The sequence below is a fragment of the Saccostrea echinata genome, unplaced genomic scaffold, assembly GCF_033153115.1.
Source record: "Saccostrea echinata isolate AGI-Se365-2 ecotype Australia unplaced genomic scaffold, CSIRO_AGI_Sech_v1 ptg000009l, whole genome shotgun sequence".
Taxonomy (NCBI): domain Eukaryota; kingdom Metazoa; phylum Mollusca; class Bivalvia; order Ostreida; family Ostreidae; genus Saccostrea; species Saccostrea echinata.
In genome coordinates, this window is record NW_026889758.1 from 37179112 (window position 1) to 37193744 (window position 14633).

The window sequence follows — 14633 nt, forward strand, 5'->3', positions numbered from 1 at the left end:
TGTGATGTCTCCCTTCTAAATAGTCCATAATTATAACTTAATTTTGCCATAAAAAAAAACAGGTATGTGTGTTATAAAATGAATTTCTTTATGGATTCCAGGAATTTATATCACAATTTTTGAATTTAAGGTTTCCTTATGGTATTTGCAGTCTACTGACTTAAGGAAATCTTTTAAAGTCTGGTAATTAAACATTGTTGATTTGGCTGTAAGATAAGCATTAAATGAAAGTATTGTTAAATTTTTAAACTCAGGGAAAATAATAGTCTTGATGTATTTAAGAGTTACAGTGAAATGCATCATGAAATAATGTTGAAGTTTGCAACATGAATGTGTAAATGACAGACTGGGCACAAATGAAATAAGTATAAGTGTTTCAGGGGGTATGGACTGTTATTAGACCAGAGTTTATGCATTTAGGCTATTCCAAGTTTTTTCTCTGTTTAGGCAACCCTCAGCAGACTACGCTACTCTTCATACAAACCTCAGATGTGATTGGTGGAGGAAATGCATCAAATCAATGCATTTCTCTGCCAGAAGTACCTTTTACTCATTTCATATTTTGCATTGCATAAAGTTCACTGGAAAAATATTCTAGCTTTTGTAATGTTTCTTTGTATATTTATTTTGATTGCAACCCTCTGTCAGTAGTAATTGAAAGCAGAATTCTAGTGTTGAAAATGCCACAAAGTAAACCGAAATTCAGAGAAATGATATTTGGAAAAATGTTGAATTCAACTTTCATGATTGTATAAACAAAATGATTGAACACTTTCCGTTCATGTCCGTGGTTAGTGTGTGAGGTAGGAGCCACCTGAGGAGCTCCGAGTGCTGTTTAGGGTCCACTTTTCAATCAAAATCCTAACTACTTATTCACAAAAACACGCAAACTAAAAAAATTAAAACATACACTCTATAGTGATAAATCTGACATCATTCAGAAGATTTGATTTCATAATTCCTCTGCAAAATCAAGGTATTAAATAATAAATAAATACCTAATTTGACAGATTTAAACAACAAAAATATAAAAAAAATTGAAGAATTTCTATCTTTTTAACCAAAATGATCAATGTTAACTTAAGTTTGGACTTTTGATTTTGTGTGCTTTTTCTGATCTTGGATGTCAAAAAATAAGGCACAAGCGGACCCCTAACACAAGAAAAAACTGAGAATGGCCCTATCAGTATGCCCAGTCAGCTAGTGTCACATCGTGTTTACAAATGAAAGGCTCAAAATAATATAAACAGGAAGGATTATTCAATCTGATTTTTTTTTTTATTTCCCTTATCATATAAAATTCAAGGAAGGTTTTTGCCATCTCCAATCACAATTATTTAAATTAATTTCATATATATATATATATATATATATATATATATATATATATATATATATATATATATATATATATATATATATATATATATATATATATATATATATATATACAGAGTATACATATATATACAGAGTTGTCCCTAAGAATTTAAATAGCAGGGGAAATTAAAACAAGAGGCCCATGGGCCACAACACTCACCTGAGTGACTTTGGCCCTGCTAGTCTTCACCAGATTTTCCCCCTTGTAATACTTACTGTGGCCCCAACCTACTCCCGGGGATCATGATTTGAACACTTCAGAATCTACATTACCTTAGGAAGCTTCCACATAAATATATATATATATATATATATATATATATATATATATATATATATATATATATATATATATATATATATATATATATATATATATATATATATATATATTTTAATGTAAAACTTTGATTCCCTATTATGGCCCAGTCGTACCTCCAGGTCATGATTTGAACAATTTAGAATCTACACTACCCAAAGATGCTTTCACATAGGTATCAGCTTTTCTGGCCCAGTTGTTCTTGAGAAGAAGATTTTTATTAATAAAGATCTTTCCTATATATTTCTATGTAAAAATTTTGATTCCCTATTGTGGCCCCATCCTACACCCAGGGGCCATGATTTGAATAATTTAGAATTTACTATACTCCAGGATGCTTCTATATAAGTTTCAGCTTTTCTGGCCAAGTTGTTCTTGAGAAGAAGATTTTTAAAGATTTTCTCTTATATTTTAATGTAAAACTTGGGATTCCCTATTGTGTCCCCATGCACCCTATCCCCAGGGGCAAAGATTTGAACAATTTAGAACCTACACTACCCAAGGATGCTTTCACATCAGTGTCAGCTTTTCTGGCCCAGAGGTTCTTGAGATGAAGATTTTTAAAGATTTTTCCTATATATTTTGATATTATGACCCCATCCTACCTCTGGGGCCATGATTTGAACAATTTAAATTTACACAACCCCAGGATGCTTTCACATAAGTTTCAGCTTTTCTGGCCCAATGGTTCTTGGAAAGAAGATTTTTTGATGACCCCACCCTATTTTTGTCTTTTCTTAATTATCTCTCCTTGAAAGGAGACTTGGCCCTTCATTTTAACAATTTAAACTCTCCTTCACCCAAGAATGCTTTGTACCAACTTTGGTTAAAATTGGTTCAGTGGTTCATGAGAAGAAGTTGAAAATGTGAAAAGTATACAGACAGACGGATGACAGACAACAGGTGATTAGAAAAGCTCACTTAAGCTTTCAACACAGGTGAGCTAAAAAGTAGAAAGGTGTCTTCCCAAACAGAGGGTTGAGGGGGAATACCAGAATAACCGGGGGAATACATCATTATAGGTGGGGAAATTCACCGGTCCCTGGGTCTTAAGGACAATCCTGATTCGTATATATATATATATATATATATATATATATATATATATATATATATATATATATATATATATATATATATATTACATATATAAAATCTATTGATGTCAGCATTTTTGAAAATTAAAACGCCTACAGAGCTCTGCATGATACAAAGTCCCAATAATTCTATGAGGCATCTGTTACTGCTTCTAACTCATTGGTGGACTACTAGTCAGCTAAGCCAGGTGATGATAAAGAATTCCCTGTTCAGGGGTCAATCAATGAAAGGGACAAAAACTCTGGTAGCCGCTACTGTAATTAAGGTATCAGTTTACTATATCTGCCATAAAATCTCCACCATTCTACAGGATAGAAAGAGCCTGTAACTGTTTAGTGTTACATTTATTAAAACTAATTAAACTGATATTTCTGTGACATTAAACTTTATAATTCCAGAGAGGAAAAACTTGGGACTAAATTAAGTCTGCAGTCACACATGATGATATGTATATACAATGTTCAATACATGTATTTCATACAAAGGTGTGTGAACTTTTGAGGTGACTAATATATTGAACGAAGAGACTGAGCTTGGAAGTTTGTGTTTAGGGCGTGCACATCTCAGCTTCAGTCTGGCTGTTGGCAAGCTCTGAGTACAATCTCACTCTGAGACAAGACTAGCTAGGTTTTTATTGTTATATATATCATTACGAGTGGTTATTCTGTAATCCTCGTTTCATACAACTAGGCTCCTTGTGTGTACACTTCCTTCCTGTTTCGGCACAGTTCAACAGGATTTGTTTATTTTGTTGTAAACATCTAGGATTTACTTGTCTATCCATTGACATTTAGTAATACATGCACAGGACTTGGGTGAGTAGTTTGACTGTATTCATGTGCTCAAATTCAGGTCTTAAATTTTAAGCCATATAATCTAAACATGATTTGCAGTTTAAATTAACTGTTGGTGAAATTGACAGCTAAACTCTATCTAGCTGCACAATGTAGAAATATGCAGAAATCACTTGTCATTATATAAATGTCTCATGTAGACTGAGCTTTTGTTACGTACTATACATGTAGGTACATTTCACAGAACATGTACGTATCTCTTTATACATCAGTTAATTTGTTCATCAATTTTTTACAAAGTTTGAGCTACAAGGCACGTACTGCAAAACAACAGGTGTTGTAAAAGAGGTAAACATTTAATCTTTATTATCGATGAATCTGTGTTTTAACTCGAATGTATATATTTATATGAAAAAGCAACATTACAGTTTTATAGAGATTTGGTGATAATGTTGATTTGACTGTAAAATGTTTTGTATGAGGTTGTCCACCCTGCCACACCCTTTGCTGTTGACCTCACTTATTATGAAAGATTGCAATCTTTTATGTATCTATAACTAAAAAGAAAAACAACACATCAGCTTTCGTAAAATACGTTTCAATAAAGTGAATAAAATAATCAGTAAAATTATAGTGATAATTCACACTATTGGTAAGTTTTAATCGACAATTCGTTAAATATTATGTCAGATTGAGATGCACAGAATGTGTGAATTCTCACATCCCTGTAACATTGAGCACATCCTTGAGTTTTTGCCAGCTGGCAATGCATGGTGATCTCATCCTTCAGTAATTATGTGTACAAATGCAATCCTCCTTAATGACAAATGGTAACCTAGCCCTTTGATATAGGTCAAATGTGCACCCAGACATTTAGACTTTGAGAGAGCTCTATTGATTTTTATTCTATTCTATAATGGTCAACATTGTCTGGGGAAGCCAAGGCATTCCTACAGTGGCAATGCTCAGTGTAAGCTGTTACACTGCAGGGAATAAATCAGCCACAAGCAATTAATACCCAAAAAATAAATAAGGTCACTAATGTATCTTGTTAAAAAGCTCTGATATCTTTGGCATTAATGGTCAAGGACAGTTAAGACAGTTTAAATTTTATGCAAAATTTTTTAATTTTTTGGACAGGTTTCAAAGCAAAGTACATTCTGTGAAAAAGAAAAAACAGCTGACTCATTCCATCTGTGTCAATTTTGTCTAGCTGTTGTGTTAAGCTGTTATAATCTTGAACAGACTTCACACATGTATACTTTAAGTAATTCAGAATGCTATCATGGGGTTGACCTAACCTTGACCTCAGGTAGGCTTCATAGTTAAACCAAGGTGATATTTTATGAAAAACACCATCAGAGATGACTTTAGCCATGACCTCTAATCTTAAAGTTTGTAATAAAAAATAAATTTTGCTGTTAACATTATCTTTTATCTGCATATATAGGTAAATTAATTTACATTTACCTTGGCTTTTAACCTTGACATTGGTAAATGAAACATTTCTGTTGAAGATGACCTGTGGTGGTTATTTCATTGACCTTCATAGATTAAGAGACATATAAAAGCTGAGATCTTTAAATACCAGCATTGTTGTTAACCCTGACCAAGGCCAATGTGACTTTGTAATTGATTAATTAAATATGTCAGTCTCCTCTGGGGTTGACCTGTCCAGAACATCTTTAATTTGAGATTGTTAATCAAACATCTAGCTCATTATTAGGATGATCTGATGTGCTTATATCTGCTAACAAAACCACATATGGAATTATGAGTTCAACAACTAGAGTTTACCTAATCGCCTGTGACATTTGATGTCTTTATATTTATTTCTTTTGTGGACCACTATTCTTTAAAAGATCATTTTTTTAAGCTACACTAACACATATATGATAAGGATGAGATAGTTTCAATACTGACATCAGAGTAGTTGACCTAGAAGTTGGCTTTTGACCTTGAATTTGCAAATGATTAACTTCCGTTGATTTGACATAACTATCGATCACCTTGAAATTTTTATGCATGAAATAAATGAAGGGAATATTGTGAAAATGAAAGTTGTTTACTGACTTTAATCATGTCCTAGCTAGCTTTAACCTTTAAATTGAAATATGATTTTGGTCATATTTCTTCCTTTAGTGAGTAGGTAATTATACCCACTTCGTTGAATTTTTCTATTTTTAAACGAAGGGGAATGAAAATCACTTTGCTATAAGTGTGAATTCATTATAAGTGTGTTCACTTTAACTGTGTTTTACTGTATTATAAAGTTGTACTTTAAGCAATTTTTATGATAGTTATTGGTCATTTATATCAATTTCTTCTCAACCACAAGCATTGCCTCTTTCATCTCGCAAGTAAAAACTACTGAATACAGTGCTTGCTAAACATGTATAATACATGAAAACAAGATTTAATATATCTTCAGCAGCTACAGACAAGGTTTTCATTTCCATCCAGCTCTATAAAAGTTGAAGCAGATTTTAAATCCATAATTGGCTGTACTAGCTTGTATTCCTGCAAATATGACCAATTCAGATAGGATTTGAGAGATTTTAAAGAGCTATGGTCACTTGATGTTGGTACATCATTATTGCTAAGTTAGAGGCTAATTAAACAACATGCACCAATCGCACTATATGTAACCTGTATATTGTTTTACTTAAAATACTGCAGTGAAGACTAGTATACCCTTTTTCAAGCTGTTAGTAAACCAAGTATCCTTCAGCACTTGGCCAGTTTCTCATGCAGCCAGTGTGAATATTTTAAATATAGACCACACTTAGAGTCTCTATGTTGAATTGTGTAACATACATGTAGTTGTGTATAATCTAAGGGTTCAGAAGTACTTAATTTATCTGATTTGGATAAAGTTGCTAGACAGGTAAGTAAAAACACCACTATCTATTGGTGTACTGCATGTCTACCCACAGAGGAAATGTACTTGTAGTACATGCAGCATGTACAGAACTTTATAGAGAATACTGTAGAGTAGACTTTACCAAATACGACTAAAACATAATAAATATTAGTTCTTAAAGTCACATGAGATGATATTGGTGACACTGGTACTATAACCTTGCTAAATACTGAAAAACACTTCTGAATCCTTCAGCATTTAATTTTTTGGACACAAGAACAGGTCAAAAAAGAGATCTTTGTGTCAATTAATTGTGTTTTTGATGAGGATTAAGGCCCACAAGGTTATATTGACAACGTATATATCTGTCATTAAATGCTTCAATTGCTTTAGGATGGGGAACTGTATTACCTTTTTCATCCCCCATTGACTTTTTATTGGCATAAACAAAAAATAAAACATCTTGCTGGTAGGAAGTTATGTGTGGTTCTTTTGTACCCAGTGCCATGGATATAGGTGCAAACTAGAGGAATCTGAGGAATTTCTCTGAGGCTATATTGTAACCTAAATTGCTAGGTGTACAAGTGGGCGGTATAGTGACCATTCAGAAAAAAAATTCTTTGTCACTACCATACACACCAAAGATTTCTTATTCTGCTTGACACATTTTTGACCACATTCTCTGCTTTGCCATACAGTAATGAGGGGAATGATAGATAGATGGCCTTTTACATTAATGTTTCTCTGGAAGGTGGAGCTGGGTTAACAACTGTTGAAATATTTGATTAAAGTTATGAAGTGTTTTTTGTACTCTTTAAGGTCACTATAAGAAAAACTAATTCAAGGATTTTGCAGAAAATGAAATGGCTTTGTTTGGTATATACTATACCCTATATTCATGAAAGTGGGTAATTTAAATTTTCATTAGCTGAAACAGGACCCCCCCCCCCCCCCCCTTACGATAGGAACCTCCCACCATCCCCCTCCCACACATACATGTGTATCATTATCACCTGTATTGAGTTCATTGGCAATTCAGTCAAAATGGACATAAATTTCCATCTTCTAATCAGTAAAACTCTTATAGCAAAGTCCTTGGTACCTGTGAATTTAGTTTTGCTATCCGTAAATTATTATATCTACATTTTTTCCTTCAAGTATGACTACTGAATATGTTCAGGGAAGTATTAAAATACAAAATTTACTTTGGACTACTTAAGTTTTTGTTTTGTTACCGGTAAATTGAATTCAATATAAATACATGTACTGAAAAGAATAATAATGTCAGTTTAATATTTTAAATTTCAAAAACTTAAAAAATTTGCAATAAAAGATGCAAATTTTGTTCTTTTTAACTTTAATGGAACACAAAATCAGTTCACTATGTCCATAAATTTGGTACATCAATGTTTGTTATAAGCATAAAATTTTACAAGGAATTGTTAAGAATTTTGCCAGGGATCTCAAAAAGTTTGCTGTATCCGTAAATTTGCCAAATCTCTGGCCAAAGTTTGTACTAAATAAGTTTTACTGCATTTCATTAAAAATATACAACCAAATGGAAAAAAATAATGAGATGAGACTGTGACACAGAATATTTTGGTAGTCCCTTGCTTGCAGGTCCTTGACAAACTGCATGAGTTTCATAATTATCATAAGCTCATCTTTAATTAAAAACAGCAGCTGTTTTCCAAGTTCATGTCCAGAATACAGAGTGAGTGCAAAAATATTAAAAGGGTTTAGTCCCCTTAAATCCCAATGTCCTGACATAGCTAGATCATATCTGTTGAAAGTTCTTTACTCGGGTAAAGGGTAACTGATCAGGTACTCATTAAATATTGATACAGGCTTTTTATTGACAGGCTAGCTGGCTTGTTTATCACATCTTTCTCACTTGTACATAAATCTGTGATTTTCTGTCTAATAATGGTTTATAATATTATTAAAAAGAATTCTCTCTTTCATTAGACTAACTGGATGATATATATAAGCTATATATACTTAATTTATTTATAGATCTTTCCTTCTCTTTTTGCCAGAACCTCTAAATAGAAACACTGGAGTTATATAATGATTCATCATTTTATAATTTGTTAGGGTATACTCTAGTACAATTTGAATTTTTTCTGATACAGACACTATCTCAACACCTGTTGGTTGTGAATTGAATGATCTGATAATGTAGATTATCAAATAAAATTCTAATTTCTGTCTGAGTTCAATCTAGATAAACTTGTGATCAAGGTTATATTAAAGCAAGAGCAGCTTTATCTCTCTTATGTCAATAATTTTTATTAGAATTCTCCATAAGTAATCATATCTCTTAGGCAAAATGTCACTACGTGACATACCTATTTCTTTTCCAACATGTTTCATTGTAGAGGAAAAATTGATATAGTTCACTATTTACTAGATTATCCCACAGGAGGGGCCACTAAAATTGGGTCAATGATTAAAAAGCAGAGAGAAACAAGAATAGATATGGGTTACCCCATATCCAATATATTCGACTTTTAATTTATTCGAATTTTCATTGTGCTCAGATGATTTCTAATAAAAAAAAACAAGTATTTACTGACAAAACGTCAGAGATACTCAAGCTGTAGAAAGTCATAATAAAAGTGCCATAAATATCCTAAAACGACAAAATATTTAGGCTACTGAGTTTCAACATCTTTTGTTGAATAAAATATGCATGTACTAGGAAACAAACTGCATGTTCATATATAACGTTAGATGTAGATGCATGTAGTGACTATCACAAAGTCGCTAAAAATAGTTTTAATTTCACATAGAACATAGACTAAATATAATTAATCGTATAATTTTAAAAATGTATTTAACACCTCGTTCATTTTCAGGAATATTTAAACCAAATAGCATGTTACAGGCCTGTAGCAACGTTTTCAAAGTGAAGGGGGGGGGGGGCTCCGAAAAAAATCCCGCGTACTATATGGGCCTGTGCTACATGTGTACCATCTAACTTTCCAATGATATAATCTTATGTAAAAAAAAAAAAAATCAAATCAAGTTCAAGCCGTTATGGATTATCAAAGATAGCCCATTTTTATAAATAGCAAAACTATAGATCTATCAAGGATAGATTTTAATTTATTTTTTAATTTTGTGCTATTAAATTACTATCACCCCTAGTATAGGCAGATGTTAAAGATGGTCAACATGTCACCTTTTAGAACGAATGAACTTGTAATCAATGAACTTGTCCAGAGATGCATTGACGGCCGTTGTTAAACGCAAAGGAAAGCGCGAGATCGGTTGCGGCTATGGAGCATCACTGAATATTCCTTCGTCATAGGATAGAATCCGACATTTAACACTTAATATAGATTTTGAATATACAGATGTTTTGAAGATAAACTTAGTATATTTTCGTGTTTTTAAACTGAGTAGATCGATGACCTAGTCTCGTTATAGATAACTCGGCCCCTCTAGCCCAATTTAGGGCTTGAGTAAAAAACCTGCACTTCTTATGAAACTGGTGTATAGTTCTAAACTTCTTCATTTCCGTAGCAAATACTGATACCCAGTCTACGTGATCTAAGCGTCTCTAGCAAACGGTGCACACACCTGTGCTTGCAAGACCAAATAGCCTAGGTCTACACACGTGCGAAGATCCTTTCAGACGAGCTCGGAACATTACGTTGCTTTGCCGAGAGGTTACGATTGCAGGTGTTTAACCATAATAACCATTCCGTTATTCATTAAAAGAGAGAAAAAAACACACACAGTTAATGATTAACATATCCATTCAAAAGAAATTATAAGGCAATGAACGAACAATAATAATGACAGTAATATAACTGGTGAAAGATTTATCATTATCAATCGAAGTATGACCTATATATTTTCGGGAAAAAGACTGAGGAGGCAGCGAGCGTAGGAATATGAAAACTTTTTATTTGCTTTTCCGGGGAAAAGATGATTTTCTTAAAATCTTTTTACGTTAATTTTGTTTTCTTTAACGTATTAAATATACATCATTATTCTTAACATTTGTTGTAATCTTGTATCTACTGATCATGAATGGAACTATTTTCGTCGGAGCAATTGTGTGAAGAGTACCTGACTTTAGTAATATATCTTGAATAGATAATATGCACTGATCGAATATATTAAAAATTACTTTCCAGGAAAAAAAAATTCTGATTATTATTGATACAGATAAGACGTCACATATTATTATTGTTATTAGGAAAAATAAAAGGGGATTATTTATTTCCTTGACCTGACACACAGGTCATCACCTCTCCCCCAGATTGTATACATTGGTGCTCTGGCAGTTAAATCTATGTGTTCTGACCAAAGGCACAGCACAATGTATAGATTAATGTGGATGAGCAATTTGTAGTGTGTCTCATGTCTGATTCAGGCCCCAGGCTATTGGTGTTTGGATTCTGACATCCGTGTGAGGGAGATGCACTCCTTTAATTGTTTCTTCTCATTTGTTCTATGAAGGTTTACACCTGGAATTAAGCAATCTTAACAGGTATGTGCCAGATTACTTCACAATTAAGAAGAAAATACTTATGTCAAATTTACTTTCAAATTTGTACCGAAATACACTTTAGATGATGTATGGCATCATATTAAAATACAGTCAAACCTCAAAACTCTATGGGACCAAGATTAAACTTTGAGATAATCCATCAATTTGAGATAAAGAGGCTTGAAAAACAAAGGAAAAGAGGTTTGGACTGCCAATGCACTTTGAAATATTCCTTTGAGATATCAGTGTTCGAGATGATGAAGTTCAACTCATTGTAACTACTGTAGTAGTAAAAATGAACTTTAAATGTGTCAGATTGCTTTAAGTCAGTAGAGGACCTCTATGATATTAGTGGAACTGGCCTTTTTTTCCTTTCCATGCAGTTATTTAGCTTTGCACATGGATATTGTTATGGATTAGCACGAGTCTCAATGTTTATTGTCATTTTCTGGGTGAAAACTTGAGGACTAAGGAGAAAAAGGGGTACTACTACAAGGACTACTGTATACAGGGTTAGTTTTACCCCAAGTTATTTTTGCCCTTTCACACTTGCAAACAATTTTGCCTAGTTTCAAATTTGCCCAGTCACAATTCTGTTTTAGAAATGATACTGTGTTTTTGAATTTTCCCAGTTTTAAATTTGCCCACCTGTGAGTATGGCGAAAGGGGCGAAAATAAAATGGGGACAAAAGTTTCCATGTATACATTAATAAGTTGGTAGAGCTCCAGCATATAATGTTAGTGCATGGTACTAATTGGTTTGTAATAAATCATAGTTCATTTAACATACTGTAAACATGTTACATTTGGCTGTGTATTCTTTTTTTTTTAGCACTTTTGGCAAAGGAACTTCTGCTAATTCAAGTACAACACTAAATGTCTTGCACACATATATATACACATAAATAAGAGCATTTAATAATAATTGTCTTAAATCAAATCTATGATGCTAACTTGTTCAAAAATCAATTTCCATTTTCCACCATATATAATATTACACGCCTAATATTACACATTTACAGTAGTTTTCCTCTAAGTTGAAGATGTACCACTTTAGGTTGCATTGTCAAGATAGAAGATTTTAGAGTTTATTACTGTATTATGGTTGCTTTGTAATCTGCAGAAAAATATATTTCATGTTATTTGAAATTCACTTCCAGCAGTTATTTGTGACTCAGTAGTATTTATACAAATTGTTGATTTATCATTGCTTCCAATTTGGATTAGCACCATCACTCCTCTCTGACCCATCCTGTTCACTTCTACTCATCCAAACTGGAGTTCAAATCAAAGGTCAAGTGATGATATTCAGGAAAAAACTCATCAACACCAAGTATGTCACATGACTCATTCCCATAATTATCTGCTATCAATAGTTTGTGGTTTATCAGTGTAACTAAAAACTCATTTATCCCTCTTCCTAATTGTTTACTCTCCCACATGACCTTAGTCTCCACAGCCAAACGAAACCACAGCTCAGCAGCCAATAATTATCTATGGGTCAGCATGATTATATAGGGACAACATTGAGAGCATGATGTTATTGCAGTGGTCATGTGATTTATGCATGTGATTGTTGTTGAATCAACGATCAAGATTTTAGTGTCATGTTCCGATAGATTGGAGAGATTACTATAAATAGTTTTTAAATAAATGCTTTTTTTTAATTGAGCTTTTTCAACCTTCTTAAAACTGATGAAACAATTAGTGTCTATTTTAATCTCTCTTACATGCCTCTCTTACATATGCTACATAGAAGTCCTTGGAAAAGAAGTATACAAGCTTGTTTTCCTTTTAAGGCTGTAAAATTTCCTTGCCAATAAGATTATTTTCTTACAAGTCTTGAGCATTTTTCCATAAACAAGTTATTATAGTAATGTCACATGAATACATACTGAAGAGAAGGAAAAATAATTCATTTAGTATCATTCATTTTTTAACTTATTTTTTTCCTTGACCGACAGAAATAAGATAATTGATAATGATATCAGACAAGTTGTTTGTTATCTTGAGGGATAACACATGTCTCTACACCTTCCCAACAGATAACTGTCACTCAGAGCTGCAGTGTAAATACATGTAAATATTATTTACACATCCAACAATATAAACAAATGGAAAAGCCTTAATTCAACAGGTAATTTTCTTCCCTTTTTTGTTTGGTAATTTTTTCAACATAAAGCATTTTATTTCTATTTTTTGTTGAAATCTAGCATTGAGTAATTGTTAGTTTGTTACTTCAATGATTTTCATGTGTTAATTCGTCCATTATTTGCATTGATAGAATTATATTTCCCTTTATCAGGATGTTGCATACATTTTTAAAATTTTGGACTAAAAGTATTTTTCTTTGTTTAGTTTTATACATAATTAATTGAAATAACCCCCACCCCTATCCCAGAAAGAACAATTATGGGATTATAGAGATAATGCACTAGAGGAATGTTGTAATGCAGTCTAAAGAGACTTTATTTATCAACATGTGAATCTTGTCTCCCAGTTATTTTGGCAGGTTTTACTTAGGATTGGCTAAAGAACAGAAGTTCTGAGCAATGTAATCCCTATTAATGACATATGCATGCTTGTTTTAGATTGATAACTTTTTTCCTCTGCTGAATTCAGTTAAATGTGGTTCATGACTCAGATTTCAGCATGTAATATCCTAAAATTTATAATCCCATGTTTTGTGCACAATTAAAGAGCTTTAGTTGATTTTGTTGAGATGAATATATTCCAAATTGTTGTACAGTGCTCGGAGATAAGAGTAACAATTAACTCTACCATCAAGCTTCATTTGCGGTTTCTCTCAGCTGTCATTTCTCAGCACAGTGAATTAAAACCTTAACAGTCAGTTTGGTAGTGTGTTTGCTGCAGTCTGAGATGTTATCCGTCATGTCATCAGTTGCTTGGTGCTGTATGAGGGAGAGATATATTCCATATTGTGTTTGGTTCCCCTGACATGCCCCCTTGTAAGTGATCTTCTGTTCTAGACAGACAGATGTTTGTGTCCTAGGATCTGTCAGGAATCGTATCTGGGAATCTCATCACCAAAAGGGAAAAGCAATTTTACTGCCATTAAATCATTATGAAGCACTGATTCTCTTCACATGAGAAAAATACATATGTTACAAAATTATCTTTATTGAAGAATGATCTGGAGATGACCTTGCCTTGACAATTAATCAAAAGTACATGTATTAAAGTCTTTTTCAAATTCCACAAATGACTAATTATACATATAGACAGAATATTTGATATTAATTGACTCGAGTCAGGCATAGCTATTGCGTTTGAACTAAGGAGAAAAGTGTTCTAATATCTAACAAATTTTTTCAAATTCATGATTGTTTAATTAAAGGGTGATCTAATATAAAAATGGCACCCTTTTTAATGGAAAATCTGTCAAGTATGTATGATCCTTTTTTCAGTGCATATTTTAGAAAAGACAAGGTTGGCTGTTTAAAGTCATTATAAACATAGATTAGCAAGCCCTTTAAGTTAAAAATACTGCTTCTATTCTAGGAGACAATGATTTCCTTTATGCATGGATATGATCAGGAGGACAAAGTTCACACATGCACATCTGGGAGGAAACTCTCCTTTTTTTCATCCAGTTACTCATGAAGGAATGTTGCTACATGAGAGAGTCATTTATAATGAAAACTTTTTTTG

General features: G+C 32.7%; 1 protein-coding gene across 5 annotated transcripts in view; it reads left to right on the plus strand.

Moving 5' to 3' along the window:
- Positions 1-14633, plus strand: part of LOC133182318 (cell surface glycoprotein 1-like) — a 38433-nt gene that overhangs the window by 4081 nt on the left and 19719 nt on the right. Inside the window, exon 1 of one of the 5 annotated variants that reach the window (XM_061317111.1) lies at positions 3422-3616. The exons of 1 other annotated variant lie outside the window; for it this stretch is intronic. The gene's annotated coding sequence lies outside the window, so the exon portion shown is untranslated. Of the gene's footprint in view, positions 1-3421; positions 3617-12990; positions 13099-14633 lie in introns of those variants that run through there. 3 more of the 5 variants (XM_061317113.1, XM_061317116.1, XM_061317115.1) reach the window with 3 other exon arrangements.